Source organism: Fukomys damarensis, unplaced genomic scaffold, assembly GCF_012274545.1.
Source record: "Fukomys damarensis isolate Sample0158 unplaced genomic scaffold, DMR_v1.0_HiC HiC_scaffold_5, whole genome shotgun sequence".
Lineage (NCBI taxonomy): Eukaryota > Metazoa > Chordata > Mammalia > Rodentia > Bathyergidae > Fukomys > Fukomys damarensis.
The window spans coordinates 52,134,506-52,145,481 of NW_022900917.1; the positions used below are offsets into that span (position 1 = coordinate 52,134,506).

The window sequence follows — 10,976 nt, forward strand, 5'->3', positions numbered from 1 at the left end:
TATTTATTTTTGGTACCAGGGTTTGAACTTGGGTTTTGCGCTTGCAAGGCAGGCCACCAAACTGGTGAGCTAAATCCCTGGCTTTTTCTTGTATTTTTAAATCATATGCTTGGTAAGTAGTATAGGTATCAATTTAATTTTTAAATTAAATTGTAAAAAATTCTAATTTGTTAGTCAGCACATATTCCCTCTTACCTATCTTAGAATTAATCCTCCTAGAAAAACTCTCCATTTTGGAAAGAAAATGAAGATCTCTTGTAAAGACTTTCAAGTATTGTTAGAACAAAAACCCACATAATATCTAATTAAAAATTGACATTTTATACTTTACTAATTATGGGACAGATTCTTTAAAAAGTCTTATATCATTTTTCTGCCTGACACAGTATTGTACTGAGAAATCCTACAATTATGTTTATGAGCTCTTTTTCAGCTTCTTCAAGAGTGGTACACAAATATTTTTCTAACAGGAACAATGAATAGTCAGTCTTACAGAACTCAAAAGGAAGACAGAAGACAAAATGATAACCTGACTTTGGCTTTTAAGAACCCAGTGTTCACCCTAAAATGTCAAGTTCACAATCAAAAACAGCAACAAAAATTACAGCAGCAAGCCACAACTTCACCTTATGTCATGAAGAATTCTAAAATAGGCAAGAGCTTTCTCTTCTTACTGAATTTGTAATGTCTTCTTTTTGTTTTTCCTGTTTTTTGGTTGTAGGCAGTTCAAGGCTTTCCCACTGCATAGGTTCAGTTTTTCTCATGGTGATTTCAATCTTTGTAGTAGTTATAGTTACATAACTTCACTTGACATTGATCACACCCCATAATTTCACATTTTGATGAAATTCTTTTTCTCCTTCAAATACAATGTGCACATTTGACAAAGTACTATTTGCTTCTACTTGACTAAGATCAGGAAGTGAATTTTTAGCATACACTGAAATGGTTACTTCATCCCCAGTCTGATGCCAATTCTGTCTACATGGAACAACTTTTCCCCAGAACCTTTATTACTCTACATGTGTTTCCCAGTCATACAGCCCTCTTGGGCTAAGACAGTATTAAAATCAGAAGTTTTTCTTCCAACAGCTCCAGTATTTCATCCCCTCATGGAAAATTGGTACTCCAGAATGATATACACAGACTTCTAGACTCTGTAGACCCTGATACATCTTTGAACATCCTCCATTTTTACATGAGGTCACAATCTTAATTTCATCACTGCCTTCTTCTTTCTTATTTTCTTCATTTTCTGATGAAGGTTTAAGTTTATCAAGTGCTTGTTTCAGGGAGACAGATAGTTTTAATTCCAAACTCATCATTGGTTCATCTGGGCTTGGTCTTTTTACTGCTTCTACTGCTTTTGGTGCTTGAAAGATATGTTCCTTAAACCTAGGTTTCATTTCAGACAGTTCTTTCTTCTCAGTAGTCTTGACTTCTGGCTTGACTGGCTCAGGTGGTTTCTCACTATTAAGTCTATCTTTCTTTTTTTAAAAAATTAATTGAGTTTATTGGTACATTTAAGGTATACAATACAGTTACATTCATTATTGGGATCTTGTACCTTTACATAACAGGTCTTGGTTCTCATTTTTTCCCCCTTATCCATGCCCTCCCTTCACCCCCTCCTCCCCTCCCCATTTACAAACACTTTATTTCCATTTTGTCATATTTCTTTCTTTCCCCTTATTACCTTTCCCCTACCCTTCCCATTTTTCCCTACACCTTTAGCCCTTTTTTTTCCTATTTCACACTGTCAATTATATCATTAGGATCTTATGTACTATTATAGTTTTTCACACCAGAGAAACTATTCAGTATTTACACATGTGTGTCTTATTTATTTCACTTAGGAGTATATCCTCAATATGTATCCATTTTCCTATGAATGAATCTAATTTCTCATTCTTTATGGCTGAGTAGTATTCCATTTTATAGAAAAACCACATCTTCTTTATCCAGTTTCCAACCGATGGGCAAATGGGCTGTTTCCAAGTTTTAGCTATTACAAACTGTGCTGCTATAAACATAGGTGTGCATATATCACTGTGTTATGATTCTTTTAATTCTTTTGGAAAGATACCCAGCAGAGGGATGGCTGGGTCAAATGGAACCGCTAGTCCCAGCTCTTTGAAGTATCTCCATATTGATTTCCATAGTGGTTGCACTAGTCTGCACTCCCACAAACAATGGAGAAGGGTTCCTTTCTCCTCACAACCCCACCAACATTTGTTATTTTGTGATTTCTTGATAGCAGCCATTCTTTGTGAGATGAGGTGGAATCTTGGTGTTGTTTTCATCTGCATCTCTCAAATGACCAGTGATGTGGAACATTTTTTCATATATTTACTTGCTGCTTTTACTTCTTTGTCTGAGAAATGTCTGCTCATTTCAGATGCCCATTTTTGAATTGGGTCTTTATATTTTGGGGGAGGCTGATTGTTTTGAGTTCTTTATATATTCTTGATAGTAGTCCTCTGTCTGAGGAGCAGCTGGTAAAACTTTTCCCCATATTGTGGGTTTTCTCTTGGTTCTGTTGATGGTTTCTTTTGCAGTACAGAAGCTTTTTAATAAGATGAGATGCCACTTGTTGATTCTTTATGCTAGCTCCTGTGCTACTGAGGATATGTTCAAAAAGTCTTTTCCTATGCCAACGTCTTCCAGAGTTCTACCTAACTTATCTTCCAGCAAGTTTAGTGTTTCTTTTTTAATGTTTAGATCCTTAATCCACTTGGATTTTAATTTAGTGCATGGTGAAAGATAAGGGTCCAGTTTTAATCTTTGGCAGGTTGAAATCCAGTTGTACTCAGCTATGTCTACCTTTCATACAGTGTACAATACTTAAGAAGTCAGAAAAATCAATTGTTCTTCTTTCACAGCAAGACTAACCCTTTAATACACCATGAAAGACAGGAACACTTGGATGGTGTGTACAAGGATCATCAAATTCATCTCTGGATTGAAGGGATGACTGAAGCCCTGGTTGTAGCGCAGTAGGGCCATTTTCCTTTCCCGCTGTTATAGGCAAAGCTGAAACTCCACAAAGCCATGACTGCAACCGTTCTGTATCAAGTACATAGCCACTGTAGCTATCAACTTCTGGAAATGGTGGATTCTATGATTGAATTTCAGGCTTCTACTGGGCTTATCCAGAAAGAATACCTTCACAAGTGTTTCTTAACCTTTAAAATTTCCTTTTCCTCTGTAGGTAGATATAAAGAAAGGTTAAAAGTAGGATGTGAGGGCAATCTGGCTGCAACATCTGTCACCCCATTGATCACCTGGGTTGACTTGGATGATCTGGCTGGCTAGGTGGGTGTCCCCTTCCTCCCTCACCGCTGCATGTGTATCCCTCCCAAAGCTGCCTGCTGGGTGGAAGAGGATGACCACCCCGGATAGAGGAGGACTGTTTCCTTGGTCCAGGGTATACAAGTAACTGCACTCCCCTGCTAGAACCCCCAAAAAAACTCCCAAGAAAGGCTAGAAGTAAGCTGGATGGGCGAAACTATCTTTCTGCTGTCTCATGAGTCAGTTTTATTGTAGAGAAGATTAACTTTCTTCATAATGGTTATTCATCTCTTTCTTCTGCTGTAGACCCTAGAGATCCTTTCTTGGTTCTTTTTAAAATGATAACATGATACAGTTCTTGGAGTTAAATGAATGAAAGTGCTGCCCTGCTGCCCTGAGACCCAATAGTAGCCTCCAGAACTTTCTTACTCCCACATTAGCCCACACTTGGCTTCCAGCAATTTATCAAAGTTACTTCTAAATGTTTTTGCTAGTTTGTGGCTTCTGCTGCAGGTAAGCAAGCAGATCTCAGGTGGGACTCTGGATCCTCTGTCTTTCAGGCTTGCTCTGCAATCTCAGTTCTCTGATGAATTCAAGAAAAGTCATTTATTTTCCTTGTGTTAACGATGGGAAATGGCTGCTACATTCCTTCCATATCAGGATTGAAACCAGAAATGGCTACTTCTACTAAATCTAATCCTTGGTATATATGGACAGAAAGCTAAAAAGACAGTAATTCCACAAAGTAATTATAAATGATTATTTTTGGTAATATTTTTAGAACAAGGTTATATCACAGTCATGTTTTCCTATTTTCTTTACAGAACTAGCTTGCAAGACAAATTGAAAATGCTGTTCTTGAAAATTTTCTCTTTTTCTTTCCCTCTTTCCAGAATAATTTGAGCCTTTTGTTGTGGGCTGAATTTTGAACACTAATATCCTACTGATTTTTTTTCCTGGTATTCATAGGTTGCTAAAGGAGACTGAAGCGATGTGAAATATTTTGTCACCATTCCTTCCTTCCATCTCTGTAATTCTCTCTGAAGAACAGTCATCTCTGGCTGAAGGTGGGCCTGGTGTAGCCTCGGCCTGAGTGCAGACAGTGCAGTCCTTCTGTTAATTTTCTTTCACAGCAACTTTGCCTGTGTTTTGTGATCATACATTTTCCTCTTAAATCTGGATGAAAAGTTTTGAGTAGAAAACTAGTTAACAATGTCATGTTCAGTTTTGAGAGCAGACCTCTAATCTTCTCTCTTATGAGATTTTCTCTGTGAGATGAAGTTTCCTCCTTCTAACAAAAGCCCCAATTTTCCATACCCCCCCAAAAAAAAGAATAAAGGAAAGAAAAAGAATCAAAGAAATGGTCTACCTTATGAAAAAGCCTCAGTAGGACATGGCTCTTTTCTGATGCTTCAAGTCACTTCTAATCTTATATAAACAATATCCAAAATTTCTATTTTCTCCCTCTCTGCTCAATGTACACTGGCCCTCAGGTATGGGTTGAGCATCACCAACCTGAAATTCCCCAAACCTGCAATTTTTGAGCACTGACATACAAGTGGGGGAAAAAAGTTTCTACCTCTGACCTTTGACCTTAGAGCCAGAATGCAAATGCTCTTGAAGTATTATATAAACTTAACATACAGTTATGTATATAAGGTAAAACATAAATAAATTAGTGTTTAGACATGGATCTCATTCCCAGGGATATTTTATTAAGAACATTCAAATTTGTCCAAATCTTAAAAAAAAAAAAAAATAAAGACCACCCCCCCATCCAAACACTTCCAGTCCCTGGTATTTAGGATAAAGGATCCTTCACCTGAACCATGTTAGATATCTGACCTATTATGTACAAAATAAGGTGAAAAAAGAAAACTGCTACAGAGACATCTACTTTTGCTTCTGGCCAAAGCATGAAATGAGAAGGCCTGTGTTATTTGATTGTATATACATATAAATATTTCTAAGGTCCTTGATGTTAATTACTTCTTATTAAAAACTCAACAGAAAGTCCATATCTATGAGAAAAGGGCTTTTCTTTTAAATATAATTCAGTTCCCATTAACTTTCTGAAGCTGTAAAAAGCACCTTAAAAATGGAAATTCTGTTAACTTTCTATTTCCAAATATTGATTTCTAAATGGAGATGTTAAGAGTATGGTCAGTTTTAGGGAATTCATTATGCAAACATTAAATAGACTAAAAGCAAATGAAGATAGAAGGGGAAAAACATGATAACAATATTTTGGGATTATTTACCAGGAAAATATCAAAGATTGTGTATCTGGATAAAAATATAAAAAGTACATATGGTAATTAGGAATACAAATAGGTTATGATTTACATAGGATTTTTTTCCCCAATGAATTAAGGCTACTAGCTCTTACCATGTGCACCTTGTTGTTGCTTGCATAAGTAGTGTGGGTAGGTTCTAGTTCCTGCCTGTGGCTGCAGAAATGAAATTCTCCCTCAGGTTTACTTATCAATCAATATATTGCCTCTCACAATTAAATATGTTATGGTCCCATATTTCCTAATCACCATTTTGCAGGCAGCACTGGTCTAAGATAAAGTTTCCAGGAGTCCTTGAAAAATAAATGGACTCTAAGAAGTCAAATTTATTCCATTTGAAAGATTGACCTTTAAATTATGAATACAGCTTCCATACATTTTTGGTTCTGGGAAACTGCCTTTTCTCTTATACAGCAAATATTTTTTCTGGTTCTAAATTTTGTTTTTTCTCAAATTTTGGTCCTGAATTCCCAACTACTACCTAACTAGTCCTTAGTCCTCAAACTGAAATAGGATACAGGCTTGCTTCACAATCAGAAATAACTAATAAAATACATAGAAAAATACCCACATGCATATAATATCAGTAATAGAGTCTACCTATTGATATTTCAGAGGGCTTGGTTAAAATTCACCAGACTATTCTGTTGCTTCTGGCTACTATATATTGAAATTTTACTCTTTGCTAGGCACTGGGTTAATTGTTCTACACGATTTATCTTATGTAATCTTGAGCACACTTTATGAAGGAAATTCAACTTATCCCCAATCTACATGTACGAGGGATACATGGAAGTTAACTGAGACACATGGAGATTAACCTTTCCAGGGTTGTCCATTTTTAAGTGGAAAAACAGAAAGAAAATGTGGGCAAAATTCAGAAACCTTCATTTTAACAACTATGTGGTCATGTGATTTGATTTTCTGATGGCACATACTGAGAAGGTAATATAGCCATTAACCTACAGATTAATTTTAAAGATAAATTAGATGCATGACCTACTGTGCAGTTTTTGTTTGTTTTGTTTTGTTGAGCCTGTCAAGTTCTAATCACAGATTGAGTCAGGATGATAATAATGAGCAAAATAGTATTTATGGAGCTCTTACTATTGTCAGGATATGTGAATGATCATCACAAATAGGGTATATGATTTAAATCTCTCAACAATTCCATGGGACATTGAGAATCCCCATTTTCAGATAAGGAAAATGAAGCTTTGAAAGAATAATTTGAGCAAAATGCAGTTAATAAAACAAATGCGTAACACTGTCAATAAAATTCAGTGCTATGTTCTCATATCAATACAGTTAGATCATTTAAGCACTAATCCTTTGGTGAGTGAGTAGAATAAGAAAAACTATGTATTTTCTTTGAAAGAGAAGCAAGTTGATTTGTTAAAATTATCATTTGAATATTCAAACTAGCTCTTCCTCATTTTTGTTTCATTTTCTTTTTTCAGATCACTCTAAAATTGTATAAAAGCAGAGTCCTACTTTAGTCCCAAGGACTGTGTAAAAAAGTCTTTCTTGTCTGCATTCTTTTTTAATGATAAAAGTATGACAACTAAATTTATGTATCTTTAACAGAATCCCAGCCTGGATCATTAATGTGGCAAGTGAATTGCAGCAAACTCTGTCTTCTGTGTTCATTCCTTATGGAATCCCCTCTCTTGAGTATTGATGCACCTATGATTTGCTCCTAAGCATCAGGATATGACAAAAGTGATCACCTATTTCTTCTGTGAATAGCTTACATGTCATGACGCCTGTAATGGGAACAGTAAGAGCTTCAGTACTCTGTCTTTTTTGTAGACATGTTAGAAAGATTCCCTTTTACAGGCTCGGAAGAAGCAAGGTGATATGTGGTAGAAGCCCATGTTGCAGAAGCTCAAGAGTGAAGCTGCTGTGGGTGATTTCTAGGACCTGAAGGTAACATCTAGCAAAGAGTGAAGCTATAGTCCTGCAGCCTCAGGAAACTAAATTCTGCCAACACCTGAGGGCACTTGAAAGCAGGTCCCTTGTAAACCTCTAATGAGACCATAGCCTATTAACATCTAGATTGCAGCCCAGGGAGATCTTGAATAGATTCTTTTTTGGGGGGAAATACCAAGGATCTTACTTGGGAACTTGTGCTTGTGAGGCAGATGGCAGCACCACTGAGCTAAATCCCTGGCCCTAGGGGAGATTTTGAAGCAAGAATCTAGACAGGTGCGCTCAGACTCTCGACTGATAGATACAGTGAGATAAGTGTGTGTATATGTAGTTTTAGACTGCCAAATTTGTTAAGCTGCAATAGGGAACCAATACAAGTAAAAACCAGAGGATACACTTACTTGAGATAAATTATTCTCGAATGACATATATATATCTAATCATAAAGCTGATAATGACTGCAAAAGAGAAATCCATGTCCTAACCCAGAGAACCTATATAACTTGGCTTAGAAAAATGTGTCCTTACAGATGTGATTAAAAGTCTTGGGATGGAGAGATGACTTAGGATTACCCAGATGGACCCGAAATGCAATCACTTATAAGAGTCCTTGTAAGAGGGACAGGGGTATATTTATGATATGCAGAAGAAGAGGCAAAGTGACCACAGAGGTAAAGCAATGTGGACACAAGCCAAGAAATCCTGTAGCCACCAGTAGCTGGGAAAGAGAACAGATTTATCCCTTTGGCCTCTGGAAGGAGCATGGCACAGATGACACCTTAATTTTGGACCTTTGGCTTCCCAAACTGGGAGAGAATAGGTTTGTCTTGCTTTAATCCATTTGCTACAGCAATTGTAAGAAACTAGTACAGTTTATAGACTTGCTATTTTTTCCACATGAGGAAACTCTCCCATCCCTACTTTTCTCTGCTTACTATGCTTTTCTTCATAGAAAAACTAAAAGGTGGTCTGCTCTTGGAGGCCCTAATTGATCTCCTCCTTCTCTCTTGCACCCATTTGCTATTTGTTACACCGAGCCTTAGTGTCACCAGTGATTTCTGCTTTGCCCAATTTCAGTGGTCAATCCTCCTAGTCCACCTGTGGCAGATCCCTGCAGAACAATCTCCTCCTTGAAACATGTCCTTCCTTTGGCTCCCAGGCAGTGACACTGATCCAGTTTTCCTGCTAGCTGCTTCTTGATCTTCTATATTAGTTCCACTTACTGTCTCTGAAGGATGGGGTGCTCCTGGGCTTTCTTCTCTTCTTCTTTGAGATCACATCTAGTTTTATGGCTTTAAATAACATCTGTTGCTAATAACTGCCAAATACATATCTGTGGCCCAGATCTTTCCCTTGCATTCTAAATGTGTGTATTCAACTGCTTACTTAGCATGTCTACTTTGGTGGCTGACCAGCATCTCAAATGTAACACTTTGAGAACTGAATTGACTTTCACTCCAAGCCCATTTCTTTAACTCTATTTCCAAATTGTCAGTTGCTACTATCAAAATTTTGGAGTTTGACTCATTCTCTTTTCTCATATTCAGTTTCCATTCCATCAGTAGATCTTGTCAGTTCTCCCTTTAAAAATACTTGGAATCTGGTCATTTCTTACCAGCTTTGTTACTGACACTTTGGGCCAGGCCACCTTTATTCCATATGTGGATCACCACAGCAACTTCAATGATTTTGCTCATGATACCCTGATCCCTTTTATACCACCTATAGCATGATACCTAGAGTCTTTTTCCATCCCATTATGCTATGATCCTGTGGCAACTTCCTATTGCATGTCAGTTTTTCATGACCTAGAAATCCCATAACTTCCTCACCATCAGACTTTTCTATGACTTCCATCCCTGCCCATAGCCCCCCTTGTAGTTCTTCTCTGGCTTTCCTGCACATGATTCTTTTACTTGCTACTTTGCCTTCCTGAAAGTGTCTTCTCTATAGCTTTATGCTTGTTCCTTTATTCTTTATTATTCAAATGTTACATTCTAATGAGATTTTTTTCCTCACTGCTTGATCTAAAATCACTGTCCCCTTCTCAAGAAACTTCCCAGGCACCTTCCTTGCTTAAAAATTTCCCCTGGAATTTATCATAATCTTATATGCTTCTATTTCACTTATGTACTATCCAGCATCTTCACTAGAAGATAAGCTTTCTGAGGGCAAATAATTGAGTTTGATTGACCCATGCTTCACATGTAATAGCATCCATCCAATGCCATTTAACTACATTAGCATATGAATGTTTTACACATAAGTAGTGTGACAGTTCAAGCAAAATAAAAACATTGTGATTAGATAAATTAAGAAAATAAACATTACGAGGGTCAAGAGAGCTAAGATATAATTATCATGTACTCAGTGTAATGATTATAAATAAGATAACAGTTTTGCAGTATTTTTGATAGAGAACCTTGTGCCTCCCACATGATGTAAAGTCTTCACAATTATTTTCATATGCCTTCAAAAGATCTCTGGGGAGCTTGGACAGGGGCTTTATTTTTATTTTCTTTACATAATTGTTAAAATGCTACTTGGTTCATCCCATTTGAGCCCTGATCCTTACTTTGTTTTTCCTCTAGAGCCAGTCCCAGCTGATTCTTAGTAAGTTAGCAAATGTCCTCTTTAGGAACACAGGTAACCCTTACACCTTTTAAGGAGAAGCTCCAATTCTGGTCTCACAGTTCAGGGTGGTTTTCTACAACTGGAAAGTTCAGCAGCACAACTGTGCTCCTCTGCATTTAGTGTAATGCTGGTGGACATCTCCTGTTAAAAGAAAGTAGCTTCAGTTTTTATTAAACAAAGGTCAAACTCAAAGTCAAGCAGTGAGATTCGAGTGAATATCACTGGAAAGATGCAATATTGCTGGGTGCTTAAAATACAGAAATATTTTTAAATGTTAAAACTACAGTATGGATGAAGCCATTAGAGGACACTTTTGCTTGCTTAGTAGACATCTTCAAGGACTAGTCAAGAGTAAACCAAATTCTAGCTTAAATACTGCCAGTAGTATTTCTTTCCTGGGCATCTTTTCTGTCTATAATATTCTAGAACATTTAGAACACCAAGCAGATGAAAATAAAATACAAGTCATTTTATGTTAACTAGGTTTCATCAGAAGACATTGTAATTTGCTAGAAATGTATATTTTTATGATGCAAGCTATCAGAGAGTTTGGCATCTGTGTGTGTGCTTGTTGTTTCTTTATATCTGAATCTTGGGGACTAAGGAGTCCATACCATGTTATGGGCACAAAATAATACAGTGAATTGCCTGCTTGCTTTTCATATATTTACTCACTCTTTGTGGGCTTAAGAGCAACTGTTTTCTGATGCACTTTGATTATTATGATTTAAATATACCTGGATTCAATATAAAAGATTTAATGTTCTGGCACAATTAGGCATGCTACAAAGACACTAGTTTACTAAGAGCTATATTCTAAGCTCC

General features: G+C 36.8%; 1 pseudogene; it reads right to left on the reverse strand.

Annotated features, from left to right (window-relative positions):
- Positions 1–644: 644 nt before the first annotated feature.
- On the reverse strand, positions 645–3,006 carry LOC104873869 (annotated as a pseudogene).
- Between the last annotated feature and the right edge of the window lie 7,970 nt (positions 3,007–10,976).